Consider the following 23054-nt stretch of genomic DNA (forward strand, 5'->3'; position numbering starts at 1 on the left):
CCGATACTGAGCTATATGCCACCAAACCTTTTCCAATGTCATTATGTAGATTCAGTGTAGGCTAGGTTTTTGGATTCATGCAAGATTAGTTAATTTTAGAGGTCATTGACTCACTTCACCTTACATTGGACACTTTCTGACAAACACTGGAACTTATAAAAAATGTAACCCTTTCATCCCTTGCCACGCCAACCTCACCCTTGCTTCTAGTTTCCCACAGCGAGTTTCTTTTGTTCCCATCACAGCAGAACTCGAGCAGATGGTGAGGTCGTCTAGTTGGGCATCAGGCTGTGATGACATACACTGCCGCACGACCAATCTCGCGTTTGAAATCAGTTGACAGGACTCGCAGCTCTGGTCAGCGCCAGGTACTCTCTGTATGTTTACTTGGAGGAGGGTACGAGCTCAGAGAAGCGCGAGCTCAAGGCAAGCGCTGTGCTCCGGTTACCAGTGGCGATGATAAAGCTATTCAGTCAGCCGCGGGCGAAGCACAGAGGACAGAAGAACGGCGGCTGAAGAAATCAAAACTAAACCTCTGTGAAGAGACGTCGCTTTTTGATAAGTTAAATATTGTATTATTAATTTTTCATATATATAGTAATATTATATTTCAAGACTGAGCGCTCGAATTGCCTGTTTTTTCCTGTGGCAGCTAAGTATGTGTACAGGGGGAGAGGCATTCTTGTGGTTGATAAAATGCTAAGGTGAGACCAATTGCTCATTTTCATATGTAGGACCTTTGCTACAATTTACATATCTGGTTAACCATTGTGAAATAAGTCAATTAATGAGAATCGCATGCTTAGCTTTTGAATATTATTCACAGATATGAAATCATGAACTTAATTGGAAACGGTAATTTCGGAATAATTAGGCATGGTCTGAATATTTTATTTCTGAAATGATCTGCGCCTTGCCAAGGATTCAAACAAATATGCCTCCTATATTCACTGCACGTATTGAAGTGAATGCGACTGTCATTGAGGAGAGGAAAGATGTTGCATTATTCTTTGTAATGTGGTGGTGACAGCACAATTGGCATATCGTCCAAATAAAATATGTAGGCTAAGCTCTTTGTTTATTTAGGTCTACGGAGCCCTTGCTGTTCATATTAATATTGTAGAAGCTGGCTGAATCTCACATCAAATGGTAGGGCTAGCTACAGCATCAGTGCACCCATTGGATTTGGAAGTGCACTGTGATCCGCATTCAGTAGCCCACATGTGGCAAATAATATGGAGGATGTAGTCTGATATGTGTGTGCATATAATTAATGAATTACTATCAATTGAGAATGCAAATTCATATCGATTTTGTCTGAGGGATGACACACTGACACAGGAAATTGCACAGTGTTACCTAGTGTTGATTTTTCAGTGTCACATTTCTAGTGTTGATTGAGGTGTTAAATGAACTCTGTAAGTGTTAAATTAACAGTCATTGATGTAAATGAATGTGTTGGTGATAATAACCAGTGTGTTGGTGATAATAACCAGTGTTAAACCAAAACCACACCAATCGTTATCAAATTTCCCAGCATGCTCTATTGGAGGTAGATTTTTTAAATTGTTTGTTTCAATATGTGTGTTTTTGATTAATTCAATTCATGTTATGCTACTCAAATATACATACCATTTATTTTTTAGAAACAAATAATCTGTTATTTGTGCTTATTGCACCCGTATCTGAAATGGTTGTTCCAGTTTACAGCTTTAGGTATCTTAGTCTTCCCAATCCTAGCAGTCATTCTGAATAAAAATTCCAAATGTTGGATAGCCCCACTCCGGCTGGATTCCAATAGGAGTTACACATCATTTTGTCTGTAAACCATGAGTTTCAGACCACTATATTAGAGTAAAACTAAGCCCTTAAAATAAGGCCTTATGACAGGGTTCACCAACTGGCATCCAGTTGATACACTGTCACACAATAGCTGCGCTGTGACAACAGACCCGATGAGGAATCAATTTACAAAGGTGATTTGTGTTATTTTAATGGAAAAAAAATGTGTTTTTCTTTCAAAGACAAGGACATTTCTAAGTGACTCCCCTCCCCCCAAAAAATATATAGATATATTCACTATCGTTCAAAAGTTTGGGGTCACTTAGAAAAGTCCTTGTTTTTGAAAGAAAACCTTTTTTTTGTCCATTTTAAAATAACATCAAATTGATCAGAAATACAGTGTAGAAATTATTAATGTTGTAAATGACTTGTGTCGCTGGAAACGGCAGATTTTTTTGTGGAATATCTACATAGGCGTACAGAGGCCTGTTGTGTTAGCTAATCCAAGTTTATCATTTTAAAAGACTAATTGATCATTGGAAAACCCTTATGTTAGCACAGCTGAAACCTTGTTGTGCTGATTTAAAGAAGCAATAAAACTGGCCTTTAGACAAATTGAGTATCTGGAGCATCAGCATTTGTGGGTTCGATTACAGGCTCAAAATGGCCAGAAACAAAGACCTTTCTTCTGAAACTCGTCAGTCTGTTCTTGTTCTGAGAAATGAAGGCTATTCCATGCGTGAAATTGGCAAGAAACTGAAGATCTCGTACAACGCTGTGGACTACTCCCTTCACAGAACAGCGCAAGCTGGCTCTAAACAGAGTAGAAAGAGGAGTGGGAGGCCCCAGTGCACAACTGAGCAAGAGGACAAGTACATTAGAGTGTCTAGTTTGAGAAACAGACGCCTCACAAGTCCTCAACTGGCAGCTTCATTAAATAGTACCCGCAAAACACCAGTCTCAACATTAACAGTGAAGAAGCGACTTCGGGACGCTGGCCTTCGAGGCAGAGTTGCAAAGAAAAAGCCATATCTCAGACTGGCCAATAAAAATAAAAGATTACAATGGGAAAAAGAACAGACACTGGACAGAGTAAGTTTGGAATAAAGTTGAAATGGACAAACAAAAAAGGGATCTTTGTGTTACAAGTCATTTAACTTTAAAGATAACATGAACATGGCTGAGTGCAACAACCATTGCAGTCACTAACAAATACAGTCATTGGTGGTAAATGAATTCACAAGAAAGGCACTGGGAAATATGGGAATAAGGCTTTACACTAAGCAGTGCGTTAATTTAACACTGAAAAATGTGGACCTGTATAGACACTGAACCAGTGTTAACTGTAACACTCTGTGTTGATTTAACACTGTGGACAAACATGCACTCACAGTAAAATAACCCACTATAAACCGCTTTATAAACAAGAGCAGAAAAAAATGCTAAACAATAATGTCGCCTATATTATTGCCACACACAACACGATCACAGGGAAAGCAGCTGAAACAGCTGACTGGCGGCTCTCATGCCCTATCACATTAATTTGCATACGAAAGTGTGAGGATCCTGGCAGATGTCTCGACTACTCTGTGGAGAAATTCGACAAGAAGTCTTCAGAGGAAAAGAAAAAGACAATGGGGGCAGAGCTGGTAGGGGAGGTGCCAAAGAAATTTGGGACACCTATGTAAATTAATTTCTCATCCTCATCGGGTCTGTTGCAGCTATTGCGTGACCGTGGCACCTGTTACTACTCTCTGAAGCTAAAGCCACAGAACTAAATATGCTTTGAGTGACTCAGGGCCACATTCAATCAAACCTTCACAAGTCAATTCTTGGTAATGTGGAGGATTGGATTAAAAGCTGGATCATAAGTTGTAATAGTTGGTTTGATGAACAGTCCCACAGTTACAGAGGCAATCAACATAAAAGTTAAGCAGGGTTTTGTTTTTCAGTTTAAGGCTATTGTTTTCAAGGAATTGCAGTTTCGGTCATTTTTATTCAATTGAGCCTGATTAGGCAATGTGCGAAATCCATTGGCCGAGGCTCAGTTGATTTAAATGATCCTGTTATTCACTACTGTCCTCTTTGGGCTTGCCAACTGAACTAGGGCTTTTGTCTTGGGAAAACTTTGAGAATGCTGACATATATGGATGTACTCTAGCCAGAGTGGTGAGGGAGGAGGCGGGAAGAAGCTATTAGGTATAACCCGCTTTAGGAAGAAGGCCTGGCACAGGCAGTGAGTATGCCATGCCCTCCCCCACCCACACGCACAAAGCAGTATTCTCAGGAGTCGTGAGAACCAGCCAACTCAAAGACGTGTGTGTGTGTGTGTGTGTGTGTGTGTGTGTGTGTGTGTGTGTGTGTGTGTGTGTGTGTGTGTGTGTGTGTGTGTGTGTGTGTGTGTGTGTGCGTGTGTGCGTGCGTGCGTGCGTGCGTGCGTGCGTGCGTGCGTGCGTGCGTGCGCGTGAGACCCATTGAGAGAGCCTGGGACTGACTCTGCACTGTGGGCTCTAATTTTAGTGTTCAGTGGGGTGTTTGAGGGGGGATGACTTAGGTGCTCCAGTTCGACCCGCTCCCATTGTGACTGCAAGTTGAGGGGTGAGGGAAATATGTCACGCCATTGTGAGGTTTTTGTAAAGACGTTTCTGACTGAGGCAGCTGATTATCAAACTCTACCCATCTAATGTTTGGGTAGGGAATGAATTAATGGCCATTATTCTGAGACAAGCAGCTGCTATGACTCAAATCTCAGAGAGAATGGGCATTCAGAGATGCTGACTGCTTGGTTTTGCTCTCATACCACTGTATGTGGATTGGTAATGGATCCTAGCATCTCTCTACTATATTTCTGGTTACAAAGAGCACTTACTGTTATTGGGGTACTCGGAATCAGAATATGGACTGAGAAGTTCTGATTGGACTAGTATATTAATGCGTAAAGTGTTATTGGGTCACCAATCTATTGGAAAATGCTTACTTAGTAGAATTTTATTGCGTAATCTACATGCCTGACTGCTGTGGTGATATTTTTAGGCTTTGTCCCACATGAGTATCCTTTGAGATATTTGACGTGCGTCTCTCTATTGGTGCAATGTTGAAGGACTTTGCCAAAGTCAGCATGATTGATCCATGCTCAGAGGACATATTGGCTTTTCTTTGTCGTTGCAGATAGAATGAGAAAAAATAGGAGAAAGACAGAAGATATATATATATATATATATATATATATATATATATATATATATATATATATATATATTGATCTCATCTCTGTCTCTCTCTATCTTATTTATATATTGTGATATCTCTCTCTCATATATAGAGAAAGATTGTGTGAGAGAGAGAAATTGTTACTGTCAGCACCATCTCTGTCCATAGGGAATTAGGCATTTGTGAAACGCCCATGTTGGATCTGAATAGCTTCAGCTACTGAAACATACAAGACTGCCTCACATTAGCTTACTCTAACAAAAGTATTCATTAAACCTTGTCACATTAGATGCTGTTAGGATAATTATATGTGTTTTATCTGTATCTTGTTAAAAGTGATATCACCATTACAAATCAAATGTTATTTGTCAAATGCTTCATAAACAACAGGTGTGGACTAACATTGAAATTCTTACTTACGGGCCCTTCCCAACAATACAAGAGAGAAAGAAAATAGAGAAATAATAGAAAAATAAAACACGTAATAATAAAAGTAATAATAGATACACAATAACTTGGCTGTATACAAGGGGTGCCAGTACCGAGTCGATGTGTAGGGGTGCGAGGTATTTGAGGTAGATATGTACATATAACTAGGAATAAAGTGATAGACAGTAAACAGTAGTAGCAGCAACTTGTGAGGAGTCAAAGTTCATGCAAAAAGGGTCAATGCAGTCCGGGTAGCTATTTGGTGAAATATTTAACTAACTATTTTGCAGTCTTATGGCTTAGGGTTAGAAGCTTTTCAGGGCCCTATTGGTTCCAGACTTGGTGCCGTGTGGTTGCAAAGAGAACAGTCCATGACTTGGGTGGCTGGAGTCTTTGACTATTGTTTAGGAACTTCCTCTGACACCGCCTGGTATAGAGGTCCTGGGTGGCAGGGAGCTCAGCCCCAGTGATGTACTGGGCTGTACATACTACTCTCTGTAGCACCTTGCAGTCGGATGCGAAGCAGTTGCCATACCAAGTGGTGATGCAGCCAGTCAAGATGCTCTCAATGGTGCAGCTGTTGAACTTTTGGAGGATCCGGGGGTCCATGGCAAAAAAAAATCATCTCCTGAGGGGGAGGAGGCATTGCCGTGCCCTCTTCAGAACTGTGTTGGTGTGTTTGGACCCTAATAGATCCTTAGTGATGTGGACACCGATGAACTTGATGCTCTCAACCCGCTTCACTGCAGCCCCGTCGATGTGAATGGGGGAGTGCTCGGCCCTCCATTTCCTGTTGTTCACGATCAGCTCCGTGGTCTTGCTGACATTGAGGGAGAGGTTGTTGTCCTGACTCCACACTGCCAGGTCTCTGACCTCCTCCCTATAGACTGTCTCACTGTTGTTGGTGTCATAAGGTGAATGCACCAATTTGTAAGTCGCTCTGGATAAGAGCGTCTGCTAAATGACTTAAATGTAAATGTAAATGTTGGTGATCAGGACTTCCACTGTTGTGTCGTTGGCAAACTTAATGATGGTGTTGGAGCCATGCGTGGCCAGACAGTCATGGATGAACAGGGAGTACAGGAGAGGACTAAGCACACACCCCTGAGAGGCCACCAATTGCTTTATGGAAGAGCAGAGCAGAGAAGGATTCCTATTGGCTCAGAAGCAGTAGTGCTCCTCAGAAGGGGAATTGCTCCCCAGTCTCCTCCCCCTCCTTCCTCTCTCTGGCTGAACAGACACATTTCCTCCTCCTCTTCTCAGCTCCACACCTCTGCTCTGCCTCCACCAGCTGCACCAAAGCCCTGTGTGATGTGGAGCGGGACGCCTGCATACTAATGGTGCCCGAACAGGGTGCTTCTCAGGCAGACTAATGCAGGAGGAGCAGCGTGCCTCTCAGGTAGGCCAATGCAGGAGGAGCAGCGTGCCTCTCAGGTAGGCCAATGCAGGAGGAACAGGGTGCCTCTCACTCAGACTAATGAAAATGCACTTACCCAGGCTACTTGGTTGTAAATATCCCTTGCTATTTGCTGTTGTTTTTTAATTTGTGATTTTGTTTGTATGTTTTATGACTGCAGCGAAATGAACCTATGAGCACCTTCAAGTGAAGTTTATAGGAGCTGTCATGTTTTGTCATTTATTATCTTGTCTTGTCCCTGTGCTTCCCATTCTATTCGTTTCCCTCTGCTGGTCTTATTAGGTTCTTTCCCTCTTTCTATCCCTCTCTCTCCCCCTCCCTCTCTCACTCTCTCGCTCTCTCTTCTCTCTATCGTTCCGTTCCTGCTCCCAGCTGTTCCTATTCCCCTAATCAATCATTTAGTCTTCCCACACCTGTTCCCGATCCTTTCCCCTGATTAGAGTCCCTATTTCTTCCTTTGTGTTCCGTTCCTGTCCTGTCGGTTCCTTGTCTAGAATTCACCGTGCTGTGTTTGTGTATCGCCCTGTCGTGTCGTGTTTTCCTCAGATGCTGCGTGGTGAGCAGGTGTCTGAGTCTGTCTGGTTCAAGTGCCTTCCCGAGGCAACCTGCTGTTCACCTGCTGTTCAAGATCGAGTCTCCAGTTTGTCCTCGTCATTTCGAGTGAAAGTTGTGTTTTTTGTTTGTATTTACTTTACTGGATTAAAGACTCTGTTTTCGCCAAGTCGCTTTTGGGTCCTCTTTCACCTGCATGACAGAAGGAACCGACCAAGGAATGGACCCAGCGACTTCAGACGCTCGTTACACTGCCGTCAAGATCCAAGGAGCCATGCTCGGCAGACACGAGCAGGAATTGTCTGCTGCTCGCCATGCCGTGGAGAACCTGGCCGCTCAGGTTTCCGACCTCTCTGGACAGTTCCAGAGTCTACGTCTCGTGCCACCTGTTACTTCCTGGCCTGCCGAGCCTCCAGAACCTAGGGTTAATAACCCACCTTGCTACTCCGGGCAGCCCACTGAGTGCCGCTCCTTTCTCACGCAGTGTGAGATTGTGTTCTCTCTCCAACCCAACACATACTCTAGAGAGAGAGCTCGGGTTGCTTACGTCATTTCACTCCTTACTGGCCGGGCTCGAGAATGGGGCACAGCTATCTGGGAGGCAAGGGCTGATTGCTCTAACAAGTTCCAGAACTTTAAAGAGGAGATGATTCGGGTTTTTGACCGTTCAGTTTTTGGTAGGGAGGCTTCTAGGGCCCTGGCTTCCTTATGCCAAGGTGAACGGTCCATAACGGATTATTCTATTGAGTTTCGCACTCTTGCTGCCTCTAGTGAGTGGAACGAGCCGGCGCTGCTCGCTCGTTTTCTGGAGGGACTCCACGCAGTGGTTAAGGATGAGATTCTCTCCCGGGAGGTTCCTTCAGATGTGGACTCTTTGATTGCTCTCGCCATCCGCATAGAACGACGGGTAGATCTTCGTCACCGGGCTCGTGGAAGAGAGCTCGCATCAACGGTGTTTCCCTGCTCCGCATCGCAACCATCTCCCTCCTCTGGCTCAGAGTCTGAGCCCATGCAGCTGGGAGGGATTCGCATCTCGACTAAGGAGAGGGAACGGAGGATCACCAACCGCCTGTGCCTCTATTGCGGAGTTGCTGGACATTTTGTTAATTCATGTCCAGTAAAGCCAGAGCTCATCTGTAAGCGGAGGGCTACAGGTGAGCGCAACTACTCAAGTCTCTCCATCAAAATCCTGTACTACTTTGTCGGTCCATCTACGCTGGACCGGTTCGGGTGCTACATGTAGTGCCTTGATAGACTCTGGGGCTGAGGGTTGTTTCATGGACGAAGCATGGGTTCGGAAACATGACATTCCTTTCAGAGAGTTAGAGAAGCCTACGCCCATGTTCGCCTTAGATGGTAGTCATCTTCCCAGTATCAGATTTGAGACACTACCTTTAACCCTCACAGTATCTGGTAACCACAGTGAGACTATTTCTTTTTGATTTTTTGTTCACCGTTTACACCTGTTGTTTTGGGTCATCCCTGGCTAGTATGTCATAATCCTTCTATTAATTGGTCTAGTAATTCTATCCTATCCTGGAACGTTTCTTGTCATGTGAAGTGTTTAATGTCTGCCATCCCTCCCGTTTCTTCTGTCCCTACTTCTCAGGAGGAACCTGGCGATTTGACAGGAGTGCCGGAGGAATATCATGATCTGCGCACGGTCTTCAGTCGGTCCCGAGCCAACTCCCTTCCTCCTCACCGGTCGTATGATTGTAGTATTGATCTCCTTCCGGGGACCACTCCTCCTCGGGGTAGACTATACTCTCTGTCGGCTCCCGAACGTAAGGCTCTCGAGGATTATTTGTCTGTGTCTCTTGACGCCGGTACCATAGTGCCTTCTTCCTCTCCGGCCGGGGCGGGGTTCTTTTTGTTAAGAAGAAGGACGGTACTCTGCGCCCCTGCGTGGATTATCGAGGGCTGAATGACATAACGGTTAAGAATCGTTATCCGCTTCCCCTTATGTCATCAGCCTTCGAGATTCTGCAGGGAGCCAGGTGCTTTACTAAGTTGGACCTTCGTAACGCTTACCATCTCGTGCGCATCAGAGAGGGGGACGAGTGGAAAACGGCGTTTAACACTCCGTTAGGGCATTTTGAGTACCGGGTTCTGCCGTTTGGTCTCGCCAATGCGCCAGCTGTTTTTCAGGCATTAGTTAATGATGTTCTGAGAGACATGCTGAACATCTTTGTTTTTGTCTATCTTGACGATATCCTGATTTTTTCTCCGTCACTCGAGATTCATGTTCAGCACGTTCGACGTGTTCTACAGCGCCTTTTAGAGAATTGTCTCTACGTAAAGTCTGAGAAGTGCTCTTTTCAAGTCTCCTCCGTTACTTTTCTCGGTTCCGTTATTTCCGCTGAAGGCATTCAGATGGATTCCGCTAAGGTCCAAGCTGTCAGTGATTGGCCCGTTCCAAGGTCACGTGTCGAGTTGCAGCGCTTTTTAGGTTTCGCTAATTTCTATCGGCGTTTCATTCGTAATTTCGGTCAAGTTGCTGCCCCTCTCACAGCTCTTACTTCTGTCAAGACGTGTTTTAAGTGGTCCGGTTCCGCCCAGGGAGCTTTTGATCTTCTAAAAGAACGTTTTACGTCCGCTCCTATCCTCGTTACTCCTGACGTCACTAGACAATTCATTGTCGAGGTTGACGCTTCAGAGGTAGGCGTGGGAGCCATTCTATCCCAGCGCTTCCAGTCTGACGATAAGGTTCATCCTTGCGCTTATTTTTCTCATCGCCTGTCGCCATCTGAGCGCAACTATGATGTGGGTAACCGTGAACTGCTCGCCATCCGCTTAGCCCTAGGCGAATGGCGACAGTGGTTGGAGGGGCGACCGTTCCTTTGTCGTTTGGACAGACCATAAGAACCTTGAGTACATCCGTTCTGCCAAACGACTTAATGCCCGTCAAGCTCGTTGGGCGTTGTTTTTCGCTCGTTTCGAGTTTGTGATTTCTTACCGTCCGGGTAGCAAGAACACCAAGCCTGATGCCTTATCCCGTCTGTTTAGTTCTTCTGTGGCTTCTACTGATCCCGAGGGGATTCTTCCTTATGGGCGTGTTGTCGGGTTAACAGTCTGGGGAATTGAAAGACAGGTTAAGCAAGCACTCACGCACACTGCGTCGCCGCGCGCTTGTCCTAGTAACCTCCTTTTCGTTCCTGTTTCCACTCGTCTGGCTGTTCTTCAGTGGGCTCACTCTGCCAAGTTAGCTGGTCATCCCGGTGTTCGAGGCACTCTTGCGTCTATTCGCCAGCGCTTTTGGTGGCCGACTCAGGAGCGTGACACGCGCCGTTTCGTGGCTGCTTGTTCGGACTGCGCGCAGACTAAGTCGGGTAACTCTCCTCCTGCCGGTCGTCTCAGACCGCTCCCCATTCCTTCTCGACCATGGTCTCACATCGCCCTAGACTTCATTACCGGTCTGCCTTTGTCTGCGGGAAGACTGTGATTCTTACGGTTGTCGATAGGTTCTCTAAGGCGGCACATTTCATTCCCCTCGCTAAACTTCCTTCCGCTAAGGAGACGGGACAAATCATTATCGAGAATGTATTCAGAATTCATGGCCTCCCGTTAGACGCCGTTTCAGACAGAGGCCCGCAATTCACGTCACAGTTTTGGAGGGAGTTCTGTCGTTTGATTGGTGCGTCCGTCAGTCTCTCTTCCGGGTTTCATCCCCAGTCTAACGGTCAAGCAGAGAGGGCCAATCAGACGATTGGTCGCATACTACGCAGCCTTTCTTTCAGAAACCCTGCGTCTTGGGCAGAACAGCTCCCCTGGGCAGAATACGCTCACAATTCGCTTCCTTCGTCTGCTACCGGGTTATCTCCGTTTCAGAGTAGTCTGGGTTACCAGCCTCCTCTGTTCTCATCCCAGCTTGCCGAGTCCAGCGTTCCCTCCGCTCAAGCGTTTGTCCAACGTTGTGAGCGCACCTGGAGGAGGGTGAGGTCTGCACTTTGCCGTTACAGGGCACAGACTGTGAGAGCCGCCAATAAACGCAGGATTAAGAGTCCAAGGTATTGTTGCGGCCAGAGAGTGTGGCTTTCCACTCGCAACCTTCCTCTTACGACAGCTTCTCGTAAGTTGACTCCGCGGTTCATTGGTCCGTTCCGTGTCTCCCAGGTCGTCAATCCTGTCGCTGTGCGACTGCTTCTTCCGCGACATCTTCGTCGCGTCCATCCTGTCTTCCATGTCTCCTGTGTCAAGCCCTTTCTTCGCACCCCCGTTCGTCTTCCCTCCCCCCTCCCGTCCTTGTCGAGAGCGCACCTATTTACAAGGTACATAAGATCATGGACATGCGTTCTCGGGACGGGGTCACCAATACTTAGTGGATTGGGAGGGTTACGGTCCTGAGGAGAGGAGTTGGGTTCCGTCTCGGGACGTGCTGGACCGTTCACTCATTGATGATTTCCTCCGTTGCCGCCAGGATTCCTCCTCGAGTGCGCCAGGAGGCGCTCGGTGAGTGGGGGGTACTGTCATGTTTTGTCATTTATTATCTTGTCTTGTCCCTGTGCTTCCCATTCTATTCGTTTCCCTCTGCTGGTCTTATTAGGTTCTTTCCCTCTTTCTATCCCTCTCTCTCCCCTCCCTCTCTCACTCTCTCGCTCTCTCTTCTCTCTATCGTTCCGTTCCTGCTCCCAGCTGTTCCTATTCCCCTAATCAATCATTTAGTCTTCCCACACCTGTTCCCGATCCTTTCCCCTGATTAGAGTCCCTATTTCTTCCTTTGTGTTCCGTTCCTGTCCTGTCGGTTCCTTGTCTAGAATTCACCGTGCTGTGTTTGTGTATCGCCCTGTCGTGTCGTGTTTTCCTCAGATGCTGCGTGGTGAGCAGGTGTCTGAGTCTGTCTGGTTCAAGTGCCTTCCCGAGGCAACCTGCTGTTCACCTGCTGTTCAAGATCGAGTCTCCAGTTTGTCCTCGTCATTTCGAGTGAAAGTTGTGTTTTTTGTTTGTATTTACTTTACTGGATTAAAGACTCTGTTTTCGCCAAGTCGCTTTTGGGTCCTCTTTCACCTGCATGACAGGAGCATGTCAAATTGGTTGTCAAATGAAGCTAAGTCTAACATTTTTCAACCATTTTCCAGGATAAGCAAAGGCTTTGATTCCTGGTCAAACAGATGGAAAAGGGGTCTTAGACAACATCTAACAGAAAAAGTCTTAAAAGGTATTATAAATACATCAAAACACAATACTGTTGAATCAAAGACCCCTGCCAACTATTATCAACACATATTTAGTTTTGGATGAATTAAGTTTAAGACACAATGCCTTTTACCTTGTAATTCTGTTACCAAAACCCCACATATCTAAGATCTTTTCTAATTTCTCTCCCTCATGATGAGGAAGGATAATGAACGTTCACACACGCAGCAAGTAAAGGAAGACCCACCAATTAGTTATAGTTTTTTAAATATCAAGTATGTTTATAAATAATTAAAACTCGTAATTCTGTTACCAAATTACTGAAAAATCGGCAACGGAATTACTGCAGTTAAATTGGCTACAATGGGAAATCATAGTAGTCACAAACCACAGTTGGGTCACCTGCTACTGTAGTCCCTTCCACTGGCATACTGTTACTGTATGTTCAGCTCATAATAGGCTTGGGCAGTATCCACTTTGTCATACCTTCATACCAACCTTGTGCTATAGCAGGATAGCCGGTCATACCAGCACTGAACACAAGGGGTGCTATTTTCAAACCCCACATAGCCTCTGCGTCAGGATTTGGCCAGGGTTGTTCCGGTTTTTGGTCACTAGATGCCCCCATTGTGCCTTTTGACCTTTTGTTTTCCCTTGATCCCCATTATTATTTGCACCTGTGCCTCGTTTCCCCTGATTGTATTTAAACCCTTTGTTTTCCTCAGTTCTTTGCTCTGTGTTTGTATGTTAGCACCCAGCCCTAGTACTCTGTGAACTCTTGTTGATCCCGGTGGACTCTCTTGTGGAATTCTGTTTTTTGTTCTTGTTTGTTTGTTTTTGAGTATCTTTTGAGGCTTTTTGTGCTATACCTTCCACCTTATGGATTTACCTTTTTGTCTTGGAGGATTACCTTTGTTCTTGTGGAATTCATTTTGAGGTTGTGGAGTTACATGTTTTCCTGAAGAACTTCACTTTTTACTTCTTTAAATACACCGTCTCAAGTACTGCTGTGTCTGCCTCATCTTCTGGGTTCTGCCAACTATTTGTGGCTCAGTTGGTTAAGTGACTGTTTCTCACTCCAGGGACCCGGGTTCGTAACCGGGTCCTGACACTCTGTAATGCAAAGGTTAGCAATGCTAACAAGCACATGTAAAATCCCATAGAGAATGCATTTGCAAACATTTTATACAGTTTCTGACCGAAACTATTTGCATGACAGACATCCTAGCTCATAAAGTTATACATGTAACTCATAAATGCTGCTCATAGTTTGCTGCATGCACAAAACAAATATTAGACAGCAAGACTCTTGATCCAGGAGGGGATCCTCTGGTGTTACCAAGTGAAGCTTGATTTTGGAAGAAGCCAACTACCTAGCTAGCTAGATATATAACTAGCTACTAAATTAGCAAACCAAATGTACAACGGCAGAGCTTTTTGCACAATTAACTTAATATTTGTAAGATATCAAGCTGGCAAACACTTAGTTGTGAATTCCATACTGTAACTAGATCACCCGGCATTTGCTGCACAACAGTGAGTGACTCACAAGACTCTGGTCTCTTGCCGTTGTGTGCTTGTAAACAAACTATGCGCCTGGGAACTACCAGTAATAATACTTTATAATACAAAATGATGTGACAAATGAAATGAACAACGCAATCTTCTTCATCTCATAACATATTGCACAAGTTGACTGCAGGTATTTACTTAAAAACTTAGCTACAAATATGAACATTTATGAAAACACTTCATATATTATCAATGGTATTGACCATTTTGAAAAACCACCCCAAATTTCCAAATACCCTGGTGGTATACGGTATATATACGGTTTACTGCCCAAGCCTAGCTCATAAGTTTTTTTTCTCATTCTGTTATCTGGTGGTCAAACCAAGACTGTAAAAACAGTATAGACGTCTCGCTCGCACAAAATACTTCGACCAGGGCGTGACAGAACCCCTCCCCCCCCTAAGGTGCGGACTCCCGAACGCACCTCAAAACAATAGGCAGGGTCCGGGTGGGCGTCTCTCCATGGTGGCGGCTCTGGCGCTGGACATGGACTCCACTCAAACACTGTCTTAGTCCCTCCTCCTCACGTCATTGGATAGTCCACCCTCGCCGCCGACCATGGCTTAGTAGTCCTCACCCAGAACCCCACTGGACTGAGGAGCAGATCGGGACTGAGGCAGCTCGGGACTGAGGGGAAGCTCGGGACTGAGGGGAAGCTCGGGACTGAGAGGAAGCTCGGGAGGGAAAGGAAGCTCAGGAGTGAAAGGAAGCTCAGGCAGGTTGATGGATCTACCAGATCCTGTCTGGCTGGTGGTTTCGGCAGATCCTGGCTGACTGGCAGATCCTGGCTGACTGGCGGATCCTGGCTGACTGCCGGATCCTGGCTGACTGGCGGATCCTGGGATCCTGGCTGACTGGCGGATCCTGGCGGATCTGGCAGATCCTGGCCGACTGGCGGATCCTGGCTGACTGGCGGATCCTGGCCGACTGGCGGATCCTGGCCGACTGGCAGATCCTGGCCGACTGGCAGTTCTGGCAGATCCCGGCTGACTGGCGGATCTGGAAGAGTCTGGTTGACTGGCGGATCTGGAAGAGTCTGGTTGTCTGGTGGATCTGGAAGAGTCTGGCTGACTGGCAGATCTGGAAGAGTCTGGCTGACTGGCGGATCTGGAAGAGTCTGGCTGACTGGCGGATCTGGAAGAGTCTGGCTGACTGGCAGATCTGGAAGAGTCTAGCTGACTGGCAGATCTGGAAGAGTCTGGCTGACTGGCGGATCCTGGCAGACTGACGGATCTGGCTGCTCCATGCTGACTGGCGGCTCTGGCTGCTCCATGCTGACTGGCGGCTCTGGCTGCTCCATGGCGGCTTCTTCCAGACTGGCAGCTCTGGCGGCTCCGTGCAGACTGGCAGCTCCTTGCAGACTGGCAGCTCCTTGCAGACTGGCAGCTCCTTGCAGACTGGCAGCTCTGGCTGCTCCATGCAGACTGGCAGCTCCTTTCAGACTGGCAGCTCCTTGCAGACTGGCAGCTCTGGCTGCTCCATGCAGACTGGCAGCTCTGGCTGCTTCATGCAGACAGGCAGCTCTGGCTGCTTCATACAGACTGGCAGCTCTGGCTGCTCCATGCAGACTGGCAGATCTGGCTGCTCCATGCAGACTGGCAGCTCTGGCTGCGCCATGCATACTGGCAGCTCTGGCTGCTTCCTGCAGACTGGCAGCTCCATGTAGACTGGCAGCTCTGGCTGCTCCATGCAGGCTGGCAGCACTGGCTGCGCTGAACAGGCTGGCCTCACTGGCTGCGCTGAACAGGCAGGAGACTCCAGCAGCGCTGTAGAGGAGGAAGGCTCTGGCAGCGCTGAACAGGCGGGAGACTCCGGCAGCGCTGGAGAGGCGATGCGCACTGTAGGCCTGATGCGTGGTGCTGGCACTGGTGGGACTGGACCGAGAACACGCACAGGAAGCCTGGTGCGGGGAGCTGCCACCGGAGGGCTGGTGTGTGAAGGTGGTACTGGATAGACCGGACCGTGCAGGCGCACTGGAGCTCTTGAGCACCGAGCCTGCCCAACCTTACCCGGCTCGATGCCCACTCTAGCCCGGCCGATACGAGGAGCTGGAATATACCGCACCGGGCTATGCACCCGCACTGGGGACACCGTGCGCACCACTGCATAACACGGTGCCTGCCCGGTCTCTCTAGCCCCCCGGTAAGCACAGGGAGTTTGCGCAGGTCTCCTACCTGGCGTAGCCATACTCCCTGTGAGCCTCCCCCCAATACATTTTTGGGGCTGACTCCTGGGCTTCCTTGCCAACCGTATTCCCTCATATCGCCGGCTCCTCTCTCCGGCTGCCTCTGCTCTCAAAAATCAAATCAAATCAAATTTTATTTGTCACATACACATGGTTAGCAGATGTTAATGCGAGTGTAGCGAAATGCTTGTGCTTCTAGTTCCGACAATGCAGTGATAACCAACAAGTAATCTAACTAACAATTCCAAAACTACTGTCTTATACACAGTGTAAGGGGATAAGGAACATGTACATAAGGATATATGAATGAGTGATGGTACAGAGCAGCATACAGTAGATGGTATTGAGTACAGTATATACATATGAGATGAGTGTGTAGACAAAGTAAACAAAGTGGCATAGTTAAAGTGGCTAGTGATACATGTGTTACATAAGGATGCAGTCGATGATGTAGAGTACAGTATATACATATGCATATGAGATTAATAATGTAGGGTAAGTAACATTATATAAGGTAGCATTGTTTAAAGTGGCTAGTGATATATTTACATCATTTCCCATCAATTCCCATTATTAAAATGGCTGGAGTTGGGTCAGTGTCAATGACAGTGTGTTGGCAGCAGCCACTCAGTGTTAGTGGTGGCTGTTTAACAGTCTGATGGCCTTGAGATAGAAGCTGTTTTTCAGTCTCTCGGTCCCAGCTTTGATGCACCTGTACTGACCTCGCCTTCTGGATGATAGCGGGGTGAACAGGCAGTGGTTCGGGTGGTTGATGTCCTTGATGATCTTTATGGCCTTCCTGTAACAACGGGTGGTGTAGGTGTCCTGGAGGGCAGGTAGTTTGCCCCCGGTGATGCGTTGTGCAGTCCTCACTACCCTCTGGAGAGCCTTACGGTTGAGGGCGGAGCAGTTGCCGTACCAGGCGGTGATACAGCCCGCCAGGATGCTCTCGATTGTGCATCTGTAGAAGTTTGTGAGTGCTTTTGGTGACAAGCCGAATTTCTTCAGCCTCCTGAGGTTGAATAGGCGCTGCTGTGCCTTCTTCACGACGCTGTCAGTGTGAGTGGACCAATTCAGTTTGTCTGTGATGTGTATGCCGAGGAACTTAAAACTAGCTACCCTCTCCACTACTGTTCCATCGATGTGGATAGGGGGTGTTCCCTCTGCTGTTTCCTGAAGTCCACAATCATCTCCTTAGTTTTGTTGACGTTGAGTGTGAGGTTATTTTCCTGACACCACACTCCGAGGGCCCTCACCTCCTCCCTGTAGGCCGTCTCGTCGTTGTTGGTAATCAAGCCTACCACTGTTGTGTCGTCCGCAAACTTGATGATTGAGTTGGAGGCTTGCGTGGCCACGCAGTCGTGGGTGAACAGGGAGTACAGGAGAGGGCTCAGAACGCACCCTTGTGGGGCCCCCGTGTTGAGGATCAGCGGGGAGGAGATGTTGTTGCCTACCCTCACCACCTGGGGGCGGCCCGTCAGGAAGTCCAGTACCCAGTTGCACAGGGCGGGGTCGAGACCCAGGGTCTCGAGCTTGATGACGAGCTTGGAGGGTACTATGGTGTTGAATGCCGAGCTGTAGTCGATGAACAGCATTCTCACATAGGTATTCCTCTTGTCCAGGTGGGTTAGGGCAGTGTGCAGTGTGGTTGAGATTGCATCGTCTGTGGACCTATTTGGGCGGTAAGCAAATTGGAGTGGGTCTAGGGTGTCAGGTAGGGTGGAGGTGATATGGTCCTTGACTAGTCTCTCAAAGCACTTCATGATGACGGAAGTGAGTGCTACGGGGCGGTAGTCGTTTAGCTCAGTTACCTTAGCTTTCTTGGGAACAGGAACAATGGTGGCCCTCTTGAAGCATGTGGGAACAGCAGACTGGTATAGGGATTGATTGAATATGTCCGTAAACACACCGGCCAGCTGGTCTGCGCATGCTCTGAGGGCGCGGCTGGGGATGCCGTCTGGGCCTGCAGCCTTGCGAGGGTTAACACGTTTAAATGTCTTACTCACCTCGGAATCTCCTCGCTGCCTCCACCTGTTCCCATGGAAGGCGATCCCTTCCCGCCAGGATCTCCTCCCATGTGTTGCAACCCTTGCCATCCAATATATCGTCCCATGTCCATTCCTCATTGCGCCGCTGTTGCTGCCTTTGTTGCTTCTCCTGTGGCTCCTGCCTGTTACCACGCTGCTTGGTCCGGGTGTAGTGGGTGATTCTGTAACGGTTCTCATGTGGTGAAGGAGAGTCGGACCAAAATACAGCGTGTGGATTGCGATCCATGTTTAATGAACAAAACGTAAAACACGAATCAATTATAAACAAAGAACGTAACGAAAACCGAAACAGCCTATACTAGCGTAAACTAACACAGAGACAGGAACAAGGACACTAAGGACAATCACCCACGAAACACACAAAGAATATGGCTGCCTAAATATGGTTCCCAATCAGAGAACGATAAACACCTGCCTCTGATTGAGAACCACTTCAGACAGCCATAGACTTAACTAGAACACCCCACGAAGCTAAAATCCCAATACATACACACCACATACAAAAACCCATGTCACACCCTGGCCTGACCAAATAAATGAAGATAAACACAAAATACTTCGACCAGGGCGTGACAACTCTGCTGTGCTCTACTGGGGTGTCCAAACTTGTGAAGCATAGACATCTATGATTGTTTCAGATTAGGTCTGGTCCGGACCAACCAAATGTGGTCTTGTTTGGGGGCCGAGCTCATTACTAGCCAGTGTGTAGAACAATACTCAAATATGCAAAAGAAGGATATTGCATATTTCTACTTTTGTGTACCTATTCAGGATACATAACCACGAAGAGAATGATATTCATATCCATAATTATGCATTTCTATATAGTACAGATCAGGGACCCATGATGTAATTCTGTTACCGTAATTCCATTACCGGATGTAAATCCACTTCACCTGCTGTAGTTCCATAAGCCCAAAAAGCATTTAACTCAAGGTGTCATATCATAGCACAGCTGACACCCCATTGTTTCTGCAGACATCTTTGAATCTTAATCTTACCACATTTTGCATCAGCATAGTTCTAGTGGTCCTTCTGTAGCTCAGTTGGTAGAGCATGGCGCTTGTAACGCCAGGGTAGTGGGTTCAATCCCCAGGACCACCCATATGTAGAATGTATGCACACATGACTGTAAGTCACTTTGGATAAAAGCGTCTGCTAAATGGCATATATTATTATTATTATTATTATTCTTCCAGTCAATGTGTTTTTTGTGACATTTTCGGTGTAAATTGTTCAAAGTAGTCCTTGTGCATAGAGTTGTATAGTTTGTTAAACTTTGAAATCAATGGATTTGGTTGGCATACATTTTAAAGTGAAAAATCAGAGTCAAAGTCTAATTCTGTTTCCGTGGAATTGCCCAGCAAGGACATGCAGTGCCCATCAGCTACACACGCCTGGCAGGCCGGCTGGCTGTCGGCAGCACATGGCGGAGCTGGGGACTCGTGTATGGAGCTGTAATATAGGAGGAGTATTGTGACTGAAAACTAATAATAGTGATGGAATGGTAGGTTTGGCTGTGGTTGCTGTATTGTGATATGCTATGTTTCATCAGTAATAGTTGTTGTTTGGGAAGGAGACATGTTGCGGTGCGTTTGTAGATGTAGTCAGTAGAATCTACTAGGTAACAGCAGACCCTTGTTTCTTTGTTGTGGTAGCGGACGACTGAACATAGCCACGCTATAGTGGGAGCCATTATCTGCTGGTATGGCAATTATCAGACTTTTCATTTTGATGGTGTCTGATGTTTAATCCGGTCATTGCATATGGATGTTTATCGTTGTGATCTCGTGCTAGTGGTAGTTCTTGTTCGCTTTTCGCTCTACGACGCCTAATGGCACACACAGCTGTCTCCTCATTTGGGTATGAAACAGACATGTGGCATGGCCGGTCACCATGGTGACAGCATGAATGTGAGGGAGCCTGTTGTGTGGCTGCTGATTGGGAAACACTGCTCACATTTGAGGCCCAATGAAAAGGGCCGAATGAATGAAGAGAAACACATTATTCTTCCCTGTGAAAAGTGCTATCATGTTCTCATTAGACCCAGTTTCCTCTTGGCAGTACCAACCAGCATCTGAAAGCCGAGGGTTAAGTCACTGAGCAAAACGGATACTGAAGACAGGCACTCTGTATACACGGTCTCCTCCCCAATGGATAAAAAGCAATTTGGCTCATTTTTATTCATATGCTTGCCTTTGTGTATTTTGGTGTCCAGATTCGGTGATTGAGAAGGTTTTAGCTGTTGATGTCTTTGTGGAACAGTGAGTGCTTATGTTGGCAGAGTGGACTCAGCTCAAGGAAACCTAATGCTGTTACAAAAAACTCAGCAGGACAGGAAAAAGAGGATCCATCTTTGGTCTAAGACTTCCAGACCTCTGTTCAGAGCTCTAAACAGGGTGTCTGTTAGCTTCTTACCCCCAGAACCAATGAGCTCTATGTGGGTACAGAGAGAGACCCACACAGCCTAACCCTAGGATATGGGACCAGATCTGTCTTCTCCTGGTTGTGTGCTGCTGCTGTGGCTTTGATGAGCTTCATTAGTCCCTGTGCTGTTTGGAGACTCGGGTAATAAACGCATTTACGAGGCCTTGGCATCAAATAGACAGGGCTGATGATACCTAAATGACTTCTCGTCCTACTTGCCTGCCTTATCCTTTCTGGAAGGGAAGGCACTAAGCTGGGTGAACATATTCTTTTCTTTTTTATTTCACCTTTATTTAACCAGGTAGGCTAGTTGAGAACAAGTTCTCATTTGCAACTGTGACCTGGCCAAGATAAAGCATAGCAATTCGACACATACAACAACAGAGTTACACATGTAATGAAGAAAACATACAGTCAATAATACAGTAGAACAAAAGAAAACAAAAAGTCTATATACAGCGAGTGCAAATGAGGTAAGTTAAGGACATAAAATAAATAGGCCATGGTGGTAAAGTAATTACAATATAGCAATTAAACACTGGAATGGTAGATGTGCAGAAGATGAATGTGCAAGTAGAGATACTGGGGTGCAAAGGAGAAAGATAAATAATTAAATACAGTATGGGGATGAGGTAGGTAGATAGATGGGCTGTTTACAGATGGGCTATGTACAGGTGCTGTGAGCTGCTCTGACAGCTGGTGCTTAAAGCTAGTGGGGGAGATATGAGTCTCCAGCTTCAGAGATTTTTGCAGTTCATTCCAGTCATTGGCAGCAGAGAACTGGAAAGAAAGACGACCAAAGGAGGAATTGGCTTTGGGGGTGACCAGTGAGATTTACCTGCTGGAGCGTGTGCTACGAGTGGGTGCTGCTATGGTGACGAGTGAGCTGAGATAAGGCGGGGCTTTACCTAGCAGAGACTTGTAGATGACATGGAGCCAGTGGGTTTGGCGACGAGTATGAAGCGAGGGCCAACCAACGAGAGCGTACAGGTCGCAATGGTGGGTAGTGAATGGGGCTTTGGTGACAAAACGGATGGCACTGTGATAGACTGCGTCCAGTTTGTTGAGTAGAGTGTTGGAGGCTATTTTATAGATGACATTACCGAAGTTGAGGATCGGTAAGATGGTCAGTTTTACGAGGGTATGTTTGGCAGAATGAGTGAAGGATGCTTTGTTGCGATATAGGAAGCCGATTCTAGATTTAATTTTGGATTAGAGATGTTTGATGTGAGTCTGGAAGTAGAGTTTACAGTCTAACCAGACACTTAGGCATTTGTAGTTGTCCACGTATTCTGAGTCAGAGACGTCCAGAGTAGTGATGCTGGACGAGTGAGCAGGTGAGGGCAGTGATCGATTGAATAGCATGCATTTAGTTTTACCTGTGTTTAAGAGCAGTTGGAGGCCACGGAAGGAGAATTGTATAGCATCGAAGCTCGTCTGGAGGTTAGTTAACACAGTGTCCAAAGAGGGGCCAGAAGCATACAGAATGGTGTTGTCTGCGTTGAGGTGGATCAGAGAATCACCAGCTGATGTACGAAGAGCAACATCAAATCAAATCAAATGTATTTATATAGCCCTTCGTACATCAGCTGATATCTCAAAGTGCTGTACAGAAACCCAGCCTAAAACCCCAAACAGCAAACAATGCAGGTGTAGAAGCCCGGTGGCTAGGAAAAACTCCCTAGAAAGGACAAAACCTAGGAAGAAACCTAGAGAGGAACCGGGCTATGTGGGGTGGCCAGTCCTCTTCTGGCTGTGCCGGGTGGAGATTATAACAGAACATGGCCAAGATGTTCAAATGTTCATAAATGACCAGCATGGTCGAATAATAATAAGACAGAACAGTTGAAACTGGAGCAGCAGCACGGCCAGGTGGACTGGGGACAGCAAGGAGTCATCATGTCAGGTAGTCCTGGGGCATGGTCCTAGGGCTCAGGTCCTCCGAGAGATAGAAAGAAAGAGAGAAGGAGAGAATTAGAGAACGCACACTTAGATTCACACAAGACACCGAATAGGACAGGAGAAGTACTCCAGATATAACAAACTGACCCTAGCCCCCGACACATAAACTACTGCAGCATAAATACTGGAGGCTGAGACAGGAGGGGTCAGGAGACACTGTGGCCCCATCCGAGGACATCCCCGGACAGGGCCAAACAGGAAGGATAAACCCCACCCACTTTGCCAAGGCACAGTCCCCACACCACTAGAGGGATATCTTCAACCACCAACTTACCATCCTGAGACAAGGCTGAGTATAGCCCACAAAGATCTCCGCCATGGCACAACCCAAGGGGGG

At 46.7% G+C, this 23054-nt stretch overlaps 1 protein-coding gene across 5 annotated transcripts in view; it reads left to right on the forward strand.

Moving 5' to 3' along the window:
* The first annotated feature begins 266 nt into the window (after positions 1-266).
* The window catches only part of LOC124002385 (leucine-rich repeat neuronal protein 1-like), a 49189-nt gene continuing 26401 nt past the window's right edge, over positions 267-23054 (forward strand). For 2 of the 5 annotated variants that reach the window (XM_046309752.1, XM_046309754.1), the window contains exon 1: positions 267-704. The gene's annotated coding sequence lies outside the window, so the exon portion shown is untranslated. Of the gene's footprint in view, positions 705-6684; positions 6856-19756; positions 19836-23054 lie in introns of those variants that run through there. The other 3 variants (XM_046309755.1, XM_046309756.1, XM_046309753.1) reach the window with 3 other exon arrangements.

Source organism: Oncorhynchus gorbuscha, linkage group LG18, assembly GCF_021184085.1.
Source record: "Oncorhynchus gorbuscha isolate QuinsamMale2020 ecotype Even-year linkage group LG18, OgorEven_v1.0, whole genome shotgun sequence".
Classification (NCBI taxonomy): Eukaryota; Metazoa; Chordata; class Actinopteri; order Salmoniformes; family Salmonidae; genus Oncorhynchus; species Oncorhynchus gorbuscha.